This window comes from Lepidochelys olivacea, assembly GCF_965140295.1.
Source record: "Lepidochelys olivacea isolate rLepOli2 genome assembly, chromosome: 1".
NCBI classification, from domain to species: Eukaryota; Metazoa; Chordata; order Testudines; family Cheloniidae; genus Lepidochelys; species Lepidochelys olivacea.
The window spans coordinates 216031862-216051868 of record NC_140411.1 but is presented as its reverse complement, the minus strand read 5'-3'; the positions used below and the strand labels follow the sequence as shown (position 1 = coordinate 216051868).

At 44.0% G+C, this 20007-nt stretch overlaps 1 long non-coding RNA gene across 3 annotated transcripts; it reads right to left on the bottom strand.

The window, feature by feature from the left end:
• Positions 1 to 13122: 13122 nt before the first annotated feature.
• On the bottom strand, positions 13123 to 19357 carry LOC311515132. 3 transcript variants are annotated; one of them, XR_014710059.1, is made up of 6 exons: positions 19261 to 19357; positions 16818 to 16908; positions 16150 to 16173; positions 15379 to 15498; positions 14776 to 14823; positions 13123 to 14017 (listed from the first exon to the last, which is right to left on the bottom strand). It is a non-coding gene; the product is annotated as an uncharacterized lncRNA (long non-coding RNA). The 3 variants fall into 3 exon arrangements; XR_014710060.1 differs by having other exon boundaries at positions 16818 to 17013; positions 19261 to 19341; XR_014710061.1 differs by lacking the exon at positions 19261 to 19357 and adding an exon at positions 17638 to 17652 and having other exon boundaries at positions 16818 to 17013.
• Between the last annotated feature and the right edge of the window lie 650 nt (positions 19358 to 20007).

Below are 20007 nucleotides of genomic sequence, written 5' to 3'. Positions count from 1 at the left end.
ATGCCTGTTCTCAGGATAAGCCATGCATCCCATATCTGGTGGGTAACCAATGTGTAGACACTGCAGGGCAGTTTTTATCTGTTTTGCAGGAAGCAGAGCGGGAGCACAGAACTTGTTAATCACAGATACAAAAGTCCCACAACCCTCCTTCAAACTTTTAAAAAGTTCTGTTTGTTTGGGGTCAAGTGTCAGACCAAAACAGGGAAAGGGGCATAGGAGGGAAAGGGGCATAAATCAATACTTACTGTGTCCAAACCACTTACAAAATATTCGACTGGTTTAAACATGAAGGAGGATATGGAACTATTTAGGATGCCAGAAAGGGGGTATAAATAGGAATGAATGGGTTGAATGTGAAAAAAGGTGAACATGTAAGTCTAGATAATCAGGAAACATTTCCTAATAGCGTGGATCTATTGCACTGTGCTCTAATCTCCCAAGGAGAGTGGTGAACACTGGAATCATTTTGATCTGATCAGGTAAGAGTGTTGAAGAACAGGCTGTAATGAATAAAAGCTGCCCCTGTGAATTATAAAAATTCTATGCTACAGTGAATAATTTTGAAGAAACAAAAGCTTAATTACCTGAAGATTTATAGTTATAACGATCCACTTTACAGGTGTGCTCATTTCATTATTAGAATTTTTTTTAACTGGAGAGAGTTACAAAAAAGGCATGTAGAGGCACTGACATGGAGAACATCGAGTAGGACCATTCTCATTTAAGTTCACAATATAGAACAACGTATGATACTGCTATGAAATGATCTGTCCAGTCCAAGCCCAACTCCACATTTGAAACTAACCAAGGGTAGATCCCCGTAGTCCTGGATTTACCTGGTTTCAGAAGGGGACAGTAACCAATTCCGAATCTAGGTGACAGTAACCAAGGAGTAACAACCAGTAGTTGCAGGGGAGGGAGACAAAGAGAGAAATACTGGGGACGGGGGTCTCATAAAATATTTCCATTTTCACTTTGCTTTTACTCAGCTGTGTGTTTTGTTATGGCATCCTGGATGTTCTCTGATCACATGGATGCTATGTCCAGTGCACTTTTGCATATACTTGAAGTTTTGTCATCATATTTGGTTTCAGTGCTTTATGCATGTATAGGGGGTGAGATTTTTACTTCTTGCCCTTAGTTATAGTGGACTGAGAACAATAGTTTTTCTACCTAGAACAATACAAAAGGTTCATTCATCATTGCATTGTCACTCCAGTCTCACTTCCTCTTGGGGAATCTTCTTAAGTAGCAAATTAGTGGCCTGATCTGCCTGCCCTTACTAATGTGAGTAGCCCTATTGAAGTCAATGCAGTTACTCATATGGTTAAGAATTGCAGGATTGGGTTCTACAGTTGCAATCATCTTTAGATCACTCAAAGGGTGGCAAATCAGGATTTCAACACAGATAGGAAGCTACCATCTCCCTGCTCTGTCAGATGATACTTAGACACAGGAAATGGTTTTGGATCAGTTGTTTACTCCATGAAATTATTGTTGATAATAACACTTTGCATCTCTCTAGCGTCTTTCTTCAGAGGATGTAAGAACATTACAAACATTTATTAAGCTTCCCAACACCCTTTATGATGTCACTGTAAGATAGCCGTTCTACAAACGGGCTGAACTGAGACATGGTGCAGTATTGCCAACCCCAAATGTTCAAAAATCGTGAGTCAGACACATCGCAAACCATGAGATTGGCTTTAAAATCATGAGATTATGTAAAAATAATAGATGTGGTGTTTTTATTTGCCTTCAGCTTTTTGAGTCTGTAGGGAGCACGGGAGTCACATTTTGACGCTTTCTCCACAGCCAGAAGAAAACTTACTTTTTCTTTAAGAATGAAGGCTGAAATCATCACATATCCACTTGACTCCAGGAGCTGGGGCTTTAAGGAAAGTAATAATTATCATGAGACTCATAACAAAACCAGCAATTCAGAGGCAAAGCTGGGAATAGAAAAATATGTTGGATTTGAATGTGTTTTGCACTGTGGTGTGTATGGTGTCCTGGGAAGATACTTTCTGTATTCCTGGGCTGGTCTTTGGGGCAAATGAAGACAAGCCTGCTTCCACAGAATTTACACATGTTTTAAAATGTGCCCAGAGTATATCTGTACAGGACTTTAGGGCCCAGATTTCTGGTCCAGTCCAGTTGTGCTCACCATAGTACCAGGGGCAGGGTGGCTGTGGGGTGGGGAGCAGGAGTTTCAGCAGCAAAGCTGCCTTTATGCCATTTGTTCATTCCTTGGACCATGGCAGCAGCCCCCGCATAAGTAAGGCTTGATCTACTGGGAAAATTAGTTGTGTTAGAAAATGTTTTAATTGACACATTGTAATTAATAAGCTAACCTGCTAAGTGGTGATTAAAAATGTGCTAATTAAAACATATTAGAAGCTAACACATATTAAGAAAACACTTTTGTCTTAGGATATGTCTACACTATGAAATTAGGTCGAATTTATAGAAGTCGAATTTTTAGAAAGCGGTTTTATACAGTCGATTGTGTGTGTCCCCACTTAAAACCATTAAGACCATTAAGTCGGCAGCGGGCGTCCACAGTACCGAGGCTAGCGTCGACTTCCAGAGCGTTGCACTGTGGGTAGCTATCCCACAGTCTCCGCCGCCCATTGGAATTCTGGGTTGAAATCCTAGTGCCTGATGGGGCAAAAAACATTGTCACAGGTGGTTCTGGGTACATGTCGTCAGGCTCCCATTCCCTCTCTCCGTGAAAGCAACGGCAGACAATTGTTTTGTGCCTTTTTTCATGGGTTACCCGTGCAGACTCCATACCACGGCAAGCATGGAGCCCGCTCAGCTCACCGTCACCGTATGTCTCCTGAGTGCTGGCAGATGCGGGACTGCATTGCTACATAGCAGCAGCTCATTGCCTTGTGGCAGCAGATAGTGCAGTACGACTAGTAGCAGTCCTCGTCGTCTCCTAGGTGCTCTTGGCCGGCTTTGGTCAGGTCGGTCGGGGCACCTGGGCAGACATGGGTGCTTCTGGCAGATCTCGGTGATGTCTGTCAGGGGCGCCTGGTTGGACATGGGTGCTCCTGGCAGATCTCAGTAAGGTCTGTCAGGGGCGCCTGGTTGGACATGGGTGCTCCTGGCGGACCTCGGTAAAGTCTATCAGGAGCTCCTGTACATAAATGGGAGTGACTCGTCATTCTCTTCTTTAAGTTTTGTCCAATGGAGATTCAGCTGCTGCCTGGAATATTGGCAGAGGGATAGCTCAGTGGTTTGAGCATTGGCCTGCTAAACCCAGGGCTGTGAGTTCAATCCTTGAGGGGGCCATTCTACCTCAGGCTGCTCTCCCAGACAGCAGCCCTATCTGCTGCCAGCCATGTGCCTCCCTACCTCCATGAAAGCAATGGCCAACAATCATTTTGCGCCTTTTTCCATGTGGGCACCATATTGCTGTCAGCATTGTCATCCACCCACCGCTTCTGCTGCCACTCTGCTCCCCTGCTCGCTCCATACCACGGCAAGCATGGAGCCCAGTCAGATCACAGCGGCAGTTGTGACCACTCTAAACACCATGCGCATTATCATGCAGTATATGCAGAACCAGAACCTGCAAAAGCAGGCGAGTAGGCAATGGCAGCATGGTGAGGAGAGTGATGAGGACGTGGACACAGACTTCTCTCAAAGTATGGGCCCCGGCAGTTTGGATATCCTGGTGGCTCATGCCGTGAAATGCCGATTCTGGGCCCAGGAAACATGCACAGACTGGTGGGACCGCATAGTGTTGCAGGTCTGGAACGATTCCCAATGGCTGCGAAAGTTTCGTATGTGTAAGGGCACTTTCATGGAACTTTGTGACTTGCTTTCCCCTGCCCTGAAGCACCAGAATACCAAGATGAGAGCAGCCCTCACAGTTCACAAGCAAGTGGCAATAGCCCTCTGGAAGCTTGCAATGCCAGACAGCTACCGGTCAGCTGGGAATCAATTTGGAGTGGGCAAATCTACTGTGGGGGCTGCTGAGATGCAAGTAGCCAACACGATCACTGAGCTTCTGCTATCAAGGGTAGTGACTCTGGGAAATGTGCAGGTCATAGTGGATGGCTTTGCTGCAATGGGATTCCCTAACTGTGGTGGGGTGATAGATGGAACGTATATCCCTATCTTGGGACTGGACCACCAAGGCAGCCAGTACATAAACCGAAAGGGGTACTTTTCAATGGTGCTGCAAGCACTGGTGAATCACAAGGGACGTTTCACCAACATCAGTGTGAGATGGCCAGGAAAGGTACATGACGCTTGCATTTTCAGGAACTCTGGTCTGTTTTAACAGCTGCAGCAAGGGACTTACTTTCCAGACCAGAAAATAACCATTGGGGATGTTGAAATGCCTATAGTTATCCTTGGGGACCCAGCTTACACCTTAATGTCATGGCTCATGAAGCCATACACAGGCACCCTGGACAGTAGTCAGGAGCTGTTCAGCTATAGGCTGAGCAAGTGCAGAATGGTGGTAGAATGTGCATTTGGATGTTTAAAAGCATGATGGTGCAGTTTACTGAGCACCTTAATAAGGGCAACCTAACCCCAGGTGTAGATGTGGCTAGGCCAAGGGAAGAATTCTTCTGCCAGCTTAGCTACCATTGTTCAGGGAAGTGGATTACCTACATCCATGTAGAAAGCATCTTTGCTGCAGCGGTCTAGCTGTGCCACTGTACCTTAGGCATACCCTCAGTGACAATATTTGCTCTCGGATGCGTTCCTCCCTTCTTATTCTTCTGTTGCTATAACTGAAGTACATAGCAGGCACTGCCTGCTTCCCAAGCTCTGAGCCAAGCCAGTCTTCTGGGAGGATCTTTCTTTATTCAAACCAATTTGCCCAACCCTTCTGAAAACCTGCAGATGGATGAATCACAAACAACTAACAAAGAGCTCCAGCAGTAATTGATAGCCCTGGGTGGGTAACAGATACCATTGTCACGGAGCATAACATCACAGCTGCAGAGGCCTGAGGGAAAAGGAGCCACCTGAAGAGCTGACAGTTGAGATGGGGAATTAACGATTACTTTGTAGGCACTTTACATCAGCAGAAAATAAGCCCAACATAAGGGACCTCCCCCACTCGTGGACTGCCACTCCCTCATTCCAGTCCTAGACAGTCCTCCCCCATATCCCCCTGCAAGGTAGAGTGCTGGGGCAGGCCACAGGAGGGCCTTTTACAGTCTGGCTAATAATCTGTAATGTATTTATCCTCACAACACCACCCCTGCAAGGTGGGGAAGTACTATGTTTTTTTACAGATGGGGAACTGAGGCCCACACCCTCAAAGGCATTTAGACTTTCATTTCACTGGCAATTAGGAGCCTAAATAACTTTGGGTGGGTCTGGGCCTCAGTGACTTGCCCAAAGTCACACAGCAAGATTGTGGCAAACCTGGGTCTGCCGAGTCCCAAGCTAACACCCTAACCACTGGGCCATGCTTCCTGCCTTTAGTGTTAGGCCTGCTTTAAACAGTGCCAGGAGGCAACCCAAAACCCCCAGTAGCCCTAGGACATGAGGGAAGCAAGCTGCCCCTTCAGTTGTCTTGCCAGGCTCAGCATCAGCACAGAGATGAACTGAAAGGAGTGGGGTGGGGGGGGTTAGGTGAGGAGTGCCTATGAGCCAGGCCCAGTGCCAATGTGAACAATGCAAATAACCTGACTGCATGGTAGCCCAGAATAGGAAGATCCTAGTGGTCTCAGCAGAATTAAGAAGACAGTATAATACATGACAATTGAACTGGGATGGGGGGGAATAGGAGCATAAGGGTGGGGTGGATCAATGGACCAGAAGGTGGCATTAGAAAAGGTTCAGAAAAGGGCAATGGAAATGATTAGGGGTTTGGAACGGGTCCCATATGAGGAGAGATTAAAAAGACTGGGACTTTTCAGCTTGGAAAAGAGGCGACTAAGGGGGGATATGATAGAGGTCTATAAAATCATGAGTGGTGTAGAGAAAGTAAATAAGGAAAAGTTATTTTCTTGTTCCCATAATGTAAGAACTAGGGGCCACCAAATGAAATTAATGGGCAGCAGGTTTAAAACAAATAAAAGGAAGTTCTTCTTCACACAGTGCACAATCAACCTGTGGAACTCCTTGCCTGAGGAGGTTGTGAGGGCTAGGACTATAACAGGGTTTAAAAGAGAACTAGATAAATTCATGGAGGTTAAGTCCATTAATGGCTATTAGTCAGGATGGGTAAGGAATGGTGTCCCTAGCCTCTGTTTGTCAGAGGGTGGAGATGGATGGCAGGAGAGAGATCACTTGATCATTACCTGTTAGGTTCACTTCCTCTGGGTCACCTGGCATTGGCCACTGCTGGTAGACAGGATACTGGGCAGGATGGACCTTTGGTCTGACCTAGTATGGCCATTCTTATGTTCTTATGAAGGGAAAATCGGGAATGGAGAAAAAAACAGAATCAACCTTCATTGCCTCTTTCCACTAATTTATTCAGAATCAGGATCATTGGAATTCTCTGTAACAATACAGAAGACTTAAACCCCTGGGATTCATCTTCCCAGCTACAGTTGCACCTATAAATAAGGCTATGTCTACACTACCACTTATGTCAGTATAACTTATGTCACTCAAAGGTGTGAATATTCCACCCCCATGCTAGTGTGCATAGCGCTATGTCAGTGTAGCTTATGCCACTCACGGGGGTGGAATTTTAAGCTGATGGGAGAGCTCTCTCCTGTCAGCATAGAGCGTCTTCACCAGACTCAAGGCAGCTGCGCAGCTGTATTGGTATGTGTAGATGAGGCCTAATCGGAAACAGTTGGGATCTCATGCAAGAGACATGCACAGCTGAGACATTTGTTATACCTAACCACCTAATATCCTGCTTCCCATGTAATCAATGGGAGTCTTGCCATTGGCTTCAATGGATGCAGAATCAGACCCACATGATATAAATCCATAACAAGGAGTCAGTTAGATTTCAGGGCTGATCACATACAGTACACATTGTTGTACTGGGCTGATCACATACAGTGAACATTAACCTGTTACTAAGTTAAATCTGAAAAGCTTTTCTTGTCCTGCCTGTTCCTGAGAGTTGAACTGCACAAGTTGTGGGAAGCAGGTCTCTTGGAGCACTGTGCAGCATTCCTGGAGGTTGGACTAGAGACTACTTTATGCATGCCAGACCCCTGCCTTTGCATGAATAACTACAGATGTCCTTTCCACGATAATGGAGCTATAGTAAAGTCCAGACATCTGTTTCTGGATGACAATCGCCAGTGGTTAAAACCAGAAGCGGAAAAGTGTTTGGGTCCTTCTCATTGATGTACATTGTGCATAGCTATTACAGTGAAGGAAGCAGTAGAAGCCTATGTAGTTTGCTGTGTAATCTAATCTAATTTAAAATTGAACCAGATTTTCACTACAAATGGAGACCTTACTTAAACCAAATTCCACTGTACAAGTCTTATCTTTCAATTAGAAACCTATCATTTTAGAAGATACAGTGACATCAGCTTCAAAGAAGGGGCTTATAGTGATCCTATCAGTGTCCATTGGTTTGCAAGGAGAGGGAACCTGATCGGAATCCTCCTTGATCTGTTTTCTGTATCTGACCAAGACAGGCTTGGAGAGAAATGGGCTCTGCAGAGATTTGTTCAGAACTAGAAATTATAGATATAATGTGTGTGTGCGTGCACACAGCCATACACCTTCGCCCTCCATTGTATGGAATCAGAACAATACAGCTGTATGTCATTGGCCTTATTCTGCAGATGACACAAAACTTGGGGCAGTAGTAAATAATGAAGAGGACAGGTCACTGAGACGGAATGATCTGGATCACTTGGTAAGTTGGGCTGAAGCAAACAATATGTGTTTTAACATGGCTAAATATAAACATATACACCTAGGAACAAAGAATGAAGGCCATATCATCCCCCATGAGCATTCATGGAGGCTGGATTAGAGACTACTTTATGCATGTCAGACCCCTGTCTTTGTTTGAATGTCCTGTGCCCTGATTTTCCCCACCTCTTTCTATTTCCAGTTCTTACTCTCCCTTGAGAATTGCCATTTCTACTGGAGGTTATGGTGGTTCGGTGATATGCATCAATGTTCATTTGGGATAAATCCATCCAAAGGGAGAACTGGAACCTAGATCTTCAGAATTACTGTGTGAATCTACTGCTGTTAAATCTCATGCTGGGCAGCTGGAAATGTGCCTGTCAGATCAGCATCACCACAAGTAACATCACTGTTATACCCACTATGCTCAAGTGAAAAGGTGAATAAGCTCACCTGCAGGACGACACCTAATCTAATGGTGTGATGGCATTGGGCTACCTTCTGTTGGAGCAGAAGCCAGCAGAGCGAGAGGATCAGCACCTTCTTTGGCATGATTGGTAGGGAAAGGTGTCAGGGCAGGAAGAGAAGCAAGGACTGCAATGTCTGTATGAGTGAAGCTTGAACCATATTTAAATAAACTCCCAGACAGCTTAGATGCTCAGCAGAGAGAGAAATATTCTGGCACTTTGAAGTTTTGCATAAGGGGACACAGCTGACACTGGGGAGTAACCGCTGTGCCGGACCCATGATGTCACTGATGGTCAAAGTTACCCTGAGGCTGTTCTGTCTCAACTGCCTCCTGAATCCTTTCTGAGACTGAGGCCTGGTCTACTAAACATTTAGGCCACCACTGATACAGTGCTGAGGGGTGTGAAAAATCCACACCCCTGAGCACCATAGTTATGCTGACCTAAATCCTAGCACAGACGTGTCTAGATCGATGGACGAGTGCTTCCACTGCTACAGCTGCTTGTCGCTCAGGGAGGTGGGGCTTCTGCAGTGGCCATGTCTACACATACAGCGCTGCGGTGGCCCTGCTCTGCCCCTACCGATGCACCATTACAGCACGTGTGCTGTAGCTTATGTTGCTCAGGGGGGTGGAATATTCACACCCCTGAGCAACATAAGTTTTGCCGACATAAGTGGTGGTGTAGACATAGCCAGTGATAGAAAAAGCCCTCTTGTTGCTGTATGCTGAGGTTATGTCTACACTACCAAGTATGTTGCTGTAACTTATGTCGCTCAAGGGTACGATTATTCTACCCCCCTGAGCGACATAAGTTACACCAACATAAGCATCAGTGTGGAGTCATTCTAGATTTACCTTAGTATAAATGAGTACAGAATTTGGCCCAAAGTTCTCTTACTCGCACAGCCCAGATCTTAAACACTAGGGCTCTGCTTCCTACAGATGCAACAGGGTGTTCAAGGAGGCCTAGTGATGAGAAGGTATGGGGATGAGGCAGTGGTGCCAATTCAGATATTTCTTGAAGGGTGGGGCAAATGGCAGTCCTTGCCCCCCAGCAGGGCCCCACTCTGATTCACCCCACCAAAAAAACAATTGAGTGGCATTGTAACCCTGTGCCATTGGGGAGGAATATTTGTTTCAGTCAGTGTGGGACCTTGGAACCATGAATTAAAAAGTGAGCAAACCAGTGTTTCCAGCTGTGATGAGAAACTGACAAGTTGACCTCATCTCGCCTGACTGGTTCTGTTACATAGCTGCTAATGGCCCCAGGGAGAAGACACTGAGAGAAAGGAGAGGAAATTTTTTTCCTCTTGCAGTGAAAGGGGATGGGAACGGAGAATTGTGCCAGCACCGCAGGGTAGATTCTCACTAAACTAGCGTATGTATGTCTGCCCAGCATGACTATGGCTGGGCTACCTGAAATAGCTTGAATCCAGCTAGTGCCGGTACAAATAGCAGTGAAGACAGTGCAGTGTAGGCTGCAGAGTGGACTAGTGAGCTGAGTATGTACCCAGGGTCTGTCCTAGGCTTATACTACTAACTGTGCTGAAGCCTGCAATAATAGCTATTGGTACCTGCACGAGCTGGATTGAAGCAGGCTCAGGTAGGTTATCACATGCACAGCTTTTGCTGCGTAGATATGTCCTACATCCCTGTAATCACTCTCCTGAACTTACACTCCAGCTGCCCTCTCTGCCTGCTGAATGCCTAGCTTCCCTAGCTCGTGACCTGGGGTCACCCTCTTTGTATTGCTCTGTCTCTTTGCTAATGGCTCCATATTATCCCATGTTGCCATGTCCCCCTGCTGACTGGCGGTGTTACACTACACTTGCCCTCTCCCATTTTCTCACTGCCTGGTGCCCTGTGCTTCTCTTATTGTGTCACATTGTCTCATGGGTAAAGCCCATTTTTCATGGGCTACATCCTTGCTCTTGAAGCGAGCAGGAGCGTTATGAGGCTGAAACCAAAGGAGGGTAAATAACAGAACGTATTTCCTTCTCCACAAACTGAGAAAAATCAGGCAGATTGAGGTTGCTTCTCTTAGCCTCACAGACTATTACTTCTATTTGTATAGACTTGGTTATTGTAACTTATGGACAGATTCCTCACCCTGTCCTATTCTTATCCCCTGTCTGTCTGCAGGTCTGGAGAGAAGAGTACCCCATTGCCCCATTTCTCCCCCAATCACAAGTTCTTGCCCTGCAAATCATAAGGTTGGTCATGTTTCTGGGGTAGAAAGAAGTGCCATCTCTAAGAATGAAAGAACTAAAAGGAACTTCTGTTAGCTGCTGGTGCCACTCCGTGGGCCTCACCTGCATCACAGTTCATGCAGTTTCACAAAACTTGTTCACCTCCTGTGTTGCTGTTTGAACGTCTTTCCCCCCAATTACCACGAATTAAAACAGGCAAGGTGATGGGGAGAGGAGTTTAGAAAGGGATGTTACTGACATCAAGCTTCAATGCTTGAGTCCCAGTGCACATGTGGTGCTCAGCACAAGGCTTTCCCTTGTGTTTTCCTTTGGACATTTTTCCAGTGTCATTTACTGAGGCAAATGCATTTGCTGAAGGGTGAAATGGGGCAAAGGAGAGAAAGTTCAAAGGGGAGACTGTGGAGACAGATATCTGGGGCTTAGACTGACCCGTGCTCTCCCTTCTAATTTTATGATCTTCTGAGTTTGGAGCTGAAATCTACCAATTATTCAGGGTTTGTCTGACCTACAGCAAAGGCTCACCAGAGCAGTGAAAGAGGTTGCCTCTTGTTCCCTAACAATCATGCAGTACATTTATAAGAGACACCGAGTTTTTAATATTCATAGATATGCAATTTTGTTAAGATAGCATTAAAATGAATGCTTTTCCCCACAGATACAAACAGATACCTGTACTGTCCATCACCATGACTTGAAAATGAAAAATGAAAGAACAAAAGTAAAGCCTTCCTGAGAGAGCCGTGTGTGTGTGTGTGTGTGTGTGTGTGTGTGAGTGAGAGAGAGAGAGAGCGCGAGCGAGCCAGAGACAGAATTGCTGCCTCTCTCCGCAGACAGCAGAGTTCTTAGGGATTTAAAGACACATTACACAGGAAACAAACAGTCACATAGCCAAATGAGCCACAGCTGTAAGTACATCTCAATTAATTGAAATCAGTATTACTGGAAAGTTGCCATTACCAAACCTTGTGGAAGAAGAGAAAAAGAAATAGACAATTTAAACTGAAATTGGACTAATTTGAATTTATTATTTTGAAAAGGGTAAAGAACTTGAATGCCAGGTATTATTGAAAGATTTATGGAGAATTCTTCTTCAGATGTGTGAATGTTTCAAAATGTACAATCTGAGTGCTGGGTATTAGGCCATGATTTCTTATGGTATCATTTAATTTCTTGGTGTCTGCGCTTTGTTATTTGAAATTATGACTTTCCATTTAAGCTCCACTTGAGAAACACTGGGCCTGATCCTGCACCATTAAAGCCAATAAGTGTTTACCAATGGGAATAGGTTCCGGGCCGTGAAGCAGCTTGTCCATAAGAATTGGGAGCCCAGAACTAATTCCCCAGTTGAATGTATCATGGAGATATGTTTTATTAGGCTGATTGGTTTAAGACTTATGGATAGGAGTTCAATTAAAAAGGACATTAAAATGTTTCAGGACCATGTTTAATTTTTAAAAATAGATTCATGGAGCTGTAGGTTCATAGAATTTAAAGCCAGAAGGGGTCCTTAGACCAGTGGTTCCCAAACTTGTTCCGCTGCTTGTGCAGGGAAAGCCCCTGGCGGGCCGGGCCGGGCCGGTTTGTTTACCTGCCGCATCCGCAGGTTTGGCCAATCGTGGCTCCCAGTGGCCGCGGTTTGCTGCTCCAGGCCAATGGGAGCTGCTGGAAGCTGCAGCCAGTACGTCCCTCGGCCCGCGCCGCTTCCAGCAGCTCCCATTGGCCTGGAGCAGCAAACCGCGGCCACTGGGAGCCACGATTGGCCAAACCTGCGGATGCGGCAGGTAAACAAACCGGCCCGGCCCGGCCCGCCAGGGGCTTTCCCTGCACAAGCAGCGGAACAAGTTTGAGAACCACTGCCTTAGATGATCAAGTCTGACTTCCTGTATAACACAGGCCATTAAATTTCACCCAGTGACCTGTTTTCATTGAAGTATATAAATAAAAACCATTGGAAAGGCAGGAAATGTGGACTCAAAATTCCACAAACATCTTTAGCATTGATTCTAGATCAACTCCAATGGTGATATTGGTATAACGTGTATTACATAGGAACACATATATGCCTAAAACTAAAGCCTGGTCTAGGTCTCATTGAAGTCAATGATATAACTTCCATGGTCTCCAGTGCTGATGGATCAAGCCTATAAACAGGATAGGGCTGGGGCCATATGTTAGAGAGGACAGCCAGATGACTTCAGCCCTGCAGGAAGTCCAAACCTGAAGTATGGACAGTGGGTGGGATGCCAGAGAACTGTGTGACCCCACAGTTGCAGAGGGTTTTGGGAGCTCAGGATGTGGAAGAAAGACAGGACAAGTTCCCAGCACTGGAACTTAATGGGCTGGAGAGATTGTCTTATGAAAGAAGGATAAAAAGCAATATTAGGTTGGCTGTCTGGAAAAGCTTCCTCATGGTGAGATGTATTAGGCTTAGGAATGGACTCCCAAGGCAAGTGGATCAAGAAAATTGTTCACCAATCATTAATAGGGTTGACTAGCATCACATGTACATCACTTGTGTCCCAACTATGGGCTTTATTTATTATTAGATTGTAATATGGAGTACTGTTGCTAGTCTGTAAGATCATGAAGTGAAAAAGTTTAAAAAAAACATTACGTAGGCAAGGAGAGGATGTGATCTGCTGCTGCAATAGAGAGCCACACTATCAGCATTTTAATTTCGTCATTTTTTATTTACTGTGATCTTTATATCAGCAAGGGATAGATATTAGTTCAGAGAACGGCAGAATGTTCACCTGCTTGGAGAATTCTCAGAGGTCACAGTTTAATTATTGCACATCACCTCTCAGTTGATCCTTCCAATTCATCACAGCTTGGAGGATGGTCATACTTTGAAAAGTGACTATATAAATGGCATTGTGGGGCTCCATGCATATAATCTTTCTGGGACTTCAGATCAAATTAATAAAAATAAAAATGGTGTTTTTTCAGGCTGCTGACTCTGCAAACTCAGCCTGAGCTCTAAGAATCAAGCAGGGTTCTTTTTTTTCCCATATGTCACCACCAATAATAAAAGCACTCCAGGCCAAATTTTGCCCTCAGTAACTTGTGCAGTCCCATTCCCATCAATGGCTTTGCACAGGTGTAACCAGACTTCAGTAAATAATTCTGTGGATGATGCAGAAGAAGGCATAGACTCCAGCTTCTTCTCTCTGAACTCTGCTGGCTCTTCAGGATGAACACACATAAAAACATATTTTAGTCACTAAAGTCAGTCACTCTGAGTCTGATACATGCACACAGCAGAGCTACTGAATGAAAAGTGACCATTTTTACATAGTCACTTTTCAGAATATAATGCACCCTAAATACTTTATTAAGAGAATAATCACAAGTATTAAAAATTTAACAAACTCAACAGCACTCTTGCTAATGCTCTACAAACTCATTTCTCAAGGGTGGCGTTGTGCTTCTCATTTTGAGGCTTGGATTTTCCTTCAGTGCAGCTGATGATGTGAAGGGGAGTGGGGGAAGTTTCATCCCTCTCAGTCTATTCCATATGCTAAAGGGACAGAAAAGGTATAATGCATGGGTAAAAATAGAATTGAATTCTGTGGTCTGGAGCCAGCAAGCCTTCACCATACAAAACAGAGTTAGATTGGATAGAGACGTACAATATGGAATTCCACCATTTAACATCTTTCTTAGTGGGATTTTATAAGTTATGGATGTTATGGGGACTGCCCAGATGCTACAAGGGCCTTATAAAAATGGGCTACCAATCCACAACAACCTGCAGGATGGAAAAAGGTAATGAGCTGATGCAGTCAGTGATCTGGACCTTATGTCCTGGTGTCAAGAAATCCCAGGCTGAGCAGACACATAACTATTGACCTCAGAGAAGGAGAACATCTGGGCTGTGGTAGCCTGCATTGCCTTATGAATGATTAATATGGAGAGACCAAAACTGGAACCATGTAGCCAGATCCCATCCTGAATGCCAATGGTTCAGATATAATTAAACCTTAATCCAAACAGACCTTGGTTTTGCAAAACACGTCCCAGGGTGACAAGGTTTGGCAAAACAAAAAACCACCACTAGTTGCTCTCACCTCCAGCAATTAAGTCCCTGGCCTCTTACGCCAGGAGGAGATGGGAACACCTCAGTGACAATTCATCCTGGATTCTTTAGCCTTCAAGGCCACCTCTGATTAAGACAGAAGAGACGAGTCAAATGGTGCATGCAGAAATGGCAGGACTGTGATCTTTTTGGAGGAGAAGAGGAATCACAACAGAATAGAGAGAGCAGAATCCACTTACAGAGGTCAGATCCACTTCCGCTACTTTCGTCAGGGAGGCTGGATTGATCTACAATGAACAAAAATCAGGGCTTAATCCTGGAAACTCTACATAGTCAGTGCTTTGAGATCTACTGATGAAAAGTGCTCCATCAGAGCTAGGCATTATCATTATTATTTTAGTAAGAACTAAACCTCTTTCTCAGCCTGACCCACAGAGAATGTGAGTCTGCTTGCGTGCTGAGCTAGAGAGCCTGTCTTTTTAGCTCAATCTGTAATGACTCGTGTTTAGCTGTGGAGGTCCCTGGTTGAATCCCTGGTGTTGGCCCAGATAACACTCATTACAGTGGGGAGTCCCTTTAATTCATAGATATCAGGATAGATCATATACAGCTGAGGAGAGCATTCATATGGCACTGGACCCAGCCTGTCCTTATCTGAGGGCCAAATCAGGGAGCTGCTTAGGTTGTGGGTGAGTAGGAGGCTAAAATTCAGTGCATTGTGGAGGATTCAGGTGTAAGGAGGGGACTAGGGGCTTCTTTCACCTTATCAGTCTCTCTTGGCAGGTAAGTAGAGAAATGTAAAAGCAGTAACAAAGTAACAGAAAGAAACAGAATTAACTTACCCATAGGTTGCCCATTGGGCTCCCAGCCTAGCTCTCCACTGACTTGTCCATTAGGTTCACCACTTGTTTCTCCGCTAAGCTCCCCACTTGCTTGCCCAGATTCAAAGGCACCAGATTCCTCTTGGAGAAACAAAAGAGAATAATATATAAATATGTATCACAATTAGGTAACAACTCTCTGTCAGTAATGTTATCCTTATGCTTTGGGCTCTAGTCCCATGGGATTGGGGAACAAAATGTACACAGGTTTCAGAGTAACAGCCGTGTTAGTCTGTCTTTGCAAAAAGAAAAGGAGTACTTGTGGCACCTTAGAGACTAACCAATTTATTTGATCATGAGCTTTCGTGAGCTACAGCTCACTTCATCGGATGCAAAGCTCATGCTCAAATAAATTGGTTAGTCTCTAAGGTGCCACAAGTACTCCTTTTCTTTTTGCAAAATGTACACAGTGTATGATGCTCTCATTTGCTTCCATTTTTTGCCTCCCTTCCAACCCCAGCCCATCCTTGGGATTCAGAGGGAAGTGATAGTTTTTTTCTCACTAGGATGAGGAGAAACCCTTTGGAAAACTAAAGGCAAGGATATTAGGGAGCCATAAGAGTAAGTATTAGTGATGTCCAGCAGGGTCCAAGCTCCTGTGTGATAAATAGGGATTGTCCTGAACCTGCACCCCAGCTGCTACAGGGCCTGGGGTGGTTTATTATAATTAGGCTGATTGGTTAGGAGGTAAATCAAATGGACCAAAATATAGTAAAGGATGGATACACTCACCAGATTTGTCCCCACTTAGATCCTCTGTAAAAATAAAAGAGAAGTTCATCAGAATTGACAAGAACTTGTCCAGCTCAGAAACATTCCCACACATTCAGGGCTCATTTCCCATCCTGATCACACGGATCTGAGTGTGTGTACAGGTCAAACACAAGGAGAAGGTTACTGAGATTAACCAGAATGTGCAGGAAACAGAACAGACCTAGACATGTTTGGAGACTTGCCAAAGAGGAGGTTTAAATGCCAGTATTTTAAACCAACAGTTCATTCCAAAAGAAATCAAAACAAAAAATGTCTTACACCAAAATGTAGGCGGTGGTTCTGGTTCTGGTTAGGGCTACGGTTCTCCCTTAGGGTTTGAGGGATCTCAGGTTAGGGTTTTTATTTTAGTTTAGTTTTTCTCTCCGGCTTGCTCCTGAGGCTGTTTTTTTTGGGAGCTGGCGGTTTAGGGGAACAGGGACTAACTGTGCCTTTTTCTCTGATTCTTGTACAGCAATGAGCACATTGTCAGAGGGGCAACAAATAATAACAATATTGAAATAACTGGATTTACTGGGTAAGAAGCACAGAAGAGAGGATTGTGAGAGCCTTAAGCTGGAGAAAGAAAGAGTATGGATCAAATCCATCCCTGTGTGACTTCAGGGACTTTCATAATGTGTTCAGGTTACCTTGTGCTTGTATGAGAGGAGGCATAAGCAAAACAAGCAGGGCTGGGAGGATCAAGATCTTCTTCAGCATAGTTGGTATCTTGTGTGAAGCCTGAGTGATAGGTGAAGAAGAAAAATGAAGGTTTCAGTGTCCAGCTGAAAGGAGCTACGGGTGTATGTAAAGCAAATCCCCAGGCCTGCCTTCTCCATAATCTACCTGAGAACAAGAGGTTCAGGTTACACACATGTAGGATAATAAAAATAAAGAATTAGAGTTAGCTTAAGTTTGGTTAAGGAAATATATATGTGTTGTAAAGAAAGGCCTTGAAAATAATGAGTTATAAGGTCAAAAGGAATGAAGTAGGGAAGATGTCCAGACATGCAAATATCATAGAATCACAGAAGTGTAGGACTGGAAGGGACCGCAATAGGTCACCTCGTCCAGTCCCCTGCAATCAAGACAGGAGTAATAGGCACTTCCCACATCTAACTTCTGTGATCTGGTGCCAGGCATATCAGCAGGAACACTGTTCTGTTTCTTTCCCAATAAGCAGACTTTGTTACAGTTTATCACAGGAATTGCATCCCCAGGAAATGCTGAAGATTGCTAGGGATCTTGAATATTGAGTTTTCTGTTAATGGACAGAATTCCAGGGCAAGGTGTGAAATGTCACAAACTCCCATCTCTGCGGAATTAACCCTTCCCTATATTAGACAGTTTTACCCTGTCCCCTGATAACCTGTCTGTAAAGCAGCCTGTAGGAACAATTCCCAAAAGAAAGGGTTTAAAATTTTCCATATTAAGAGATTTCAGATACTTGTCTAACATTTTACTAGTTACCTTTCTCAAGTCACTAAAATGTCTGTTCTATGCTGTGCCTGCTGAACAAGGTCACTCCATCCTGTTTGCATTCTTTTAATTATCTTGTTCAACCCTCACAGAGCTAATACTATGTGGATAATATATCAAGGGAGGCAGCACTTATCAGGAAAGGCTAAGAGAGTGGGTAAAAGGGCAGAGAGAAACCCTGAGATAGAACCATCAGGAATCAGAGTCATTGAACTGAGACCAAGGAAAAAGCCAGGACAATCTAAGCAGTCAGAGGATTCCAGACAAAAGGAGATGGGTGAGAAGCAAAAGAGAGAGAAGTTCCGATAAAGTTGTAACATCAGCTTTGACCAGCCCATTTAATTTTAGTAACTATTTATTTTGATTTCTAATATACAAAGTTTTTTTCAGAGAATCTCTCTCCTCCTTGGAGACAATTCCACAGTCTCAAAAGATTTGACTCCATACTTTGAATTTTTAAAGCACCTTCCTTCCAAAGTTCTGCAGATTTTACAAACATTCATGAATTAATCTTAACACCGAGGTGAGCATTATTATTTGCGTTTTACAGATGGGAAAACCGAGACATAGAACAGAAGTGAAGTGACTTGCCACATTCAGCTAGGAAGCCTATGGCAAAGCCAAGAACAGAGCCCAAGTCTCCTGATGCCAAGGTCTATGATTTAACCATATGGCCATTTCCCCTTCTCAAATGTTTCTGAACAGGCAACCTATTTTTCCCTTTGTGAAGTTTTTTCCTGTTTTCTTCTGTTTATACCCTTGTTGGTCACTTACACAGTTCCTCCCCTCCTTGGCATTTCAACCCTTATTATTCAGTCTTCTTCAGAAAGGTGACTTCCCAGTCTTCTCTAAAGTTTTATAATTAAGAAAGCCTGGACAGCCTAGTTTTAACACTTCAGAAAAAGAGATTGTCATATATCTCATCAGAGAGGAAAATGCCCTGAGTCAAAGAGGCTTTATATGTTTGTGTGTGTGCACGCGTGCATGTGTGGGTGAGAGAGAGAGATTTTGTTTGCCCACTGCTGAAGGGCCAGAGATTACATTATCCTGATCTGGAGCCTAAGAAGCCATGGGTCGCGAAGCAAGCTGTACCTGAGAATCCCCAGACTGATGAATTAAAGACCTGATCAACTGATCTGACCACAATATCCAAAATGAAACCAGAGCTGAGCAGGGAACTAAAAGAACCCGCTAAACACCTGCCCATCTGTCATCCGTTGATTTTTGTCTGCCAGCAACCATCAACAGCCAGATATTTCTGGACAGAACCTAAGAAACACTAAGTAGAAACCAAACACTGACAACTGAAAACCACAGACTCAGCTAATAGTCCCACATATGCAGTAATAACTTCCCTCTGCTGAGAATGAGGGAGACATTAAACTTCTCAGCTGAAGATGTCTAAAACATTGTAATGGGCTGTGTGCCAAAGCCACATGCCAGCAGACAGGATATGGGAACTCTGTATGCCAATTTCGCATTGACCAACCAAGATGACACCTTAAATCTTTTTAATTCACAATTCCTTATTTTAGTCAAAAGATTATCCCCCCTTCAGTTTTAGTGAGCTACACACACACAGACACACACACACAGCTCTCTGTTCATAGTTACCTTCAGAAGATTGACCTCTCCACTGAAGATCCTTGTGCAGCAACCTGACACCTGGTTATCTGCTTACGCGTCTGTCTGGCTTATAGTCAGTGATGATTTCTAATTGGTTTGAAAATTGTTTCTCATCTCCATATTTGCATATATGCAGTTTACTCTGGAGCTCCCCATTTCTGAACCGATGACTTACTGTAAGGGCTAGGATTTTATGTGGCAGGTAGGGCAGGAGCTAGCAACGAGATTTTCCAGTACATAGTTCTGCTACAGATTATAACTTTTGGTTTCTGCTGTTTTACTGGACAAATGACATAAAACCCCATATCTTTTTAGACTCCATAGCTTCATGGCCTTCTCTTGCTTCTAATGAAGGGACTAATTAGTGTAGATTGGAGATTTAATTTGTTAGTATAAGGTTATTTGAGATCCATAAGTTAAAGACAGGTATTACTAAAGAGACAACCTCAATTTGAAATCTAGTCAATTTATTATATATATTGTCATTAGTCATTTCAGGTTCTTCAGCTGCCTGCAAGGCCTCCTGCCAATTCTTATGGTTGTACAACTACATTTCCCCCTAATTTAAAAAAAAATGTTTCTCTCCTCTGTTGCTGTGTGAAGTTATACCAAGCATGATTCTGGCCTAGAGCATGTATCTGCGGTGTGCAAAATGAAGTAGTGAGCATGCTATGCTCAGTACAAAAAATTCATATCTTTGCCTTATCAATACTATTTTTTCCAATTTCACTGCTA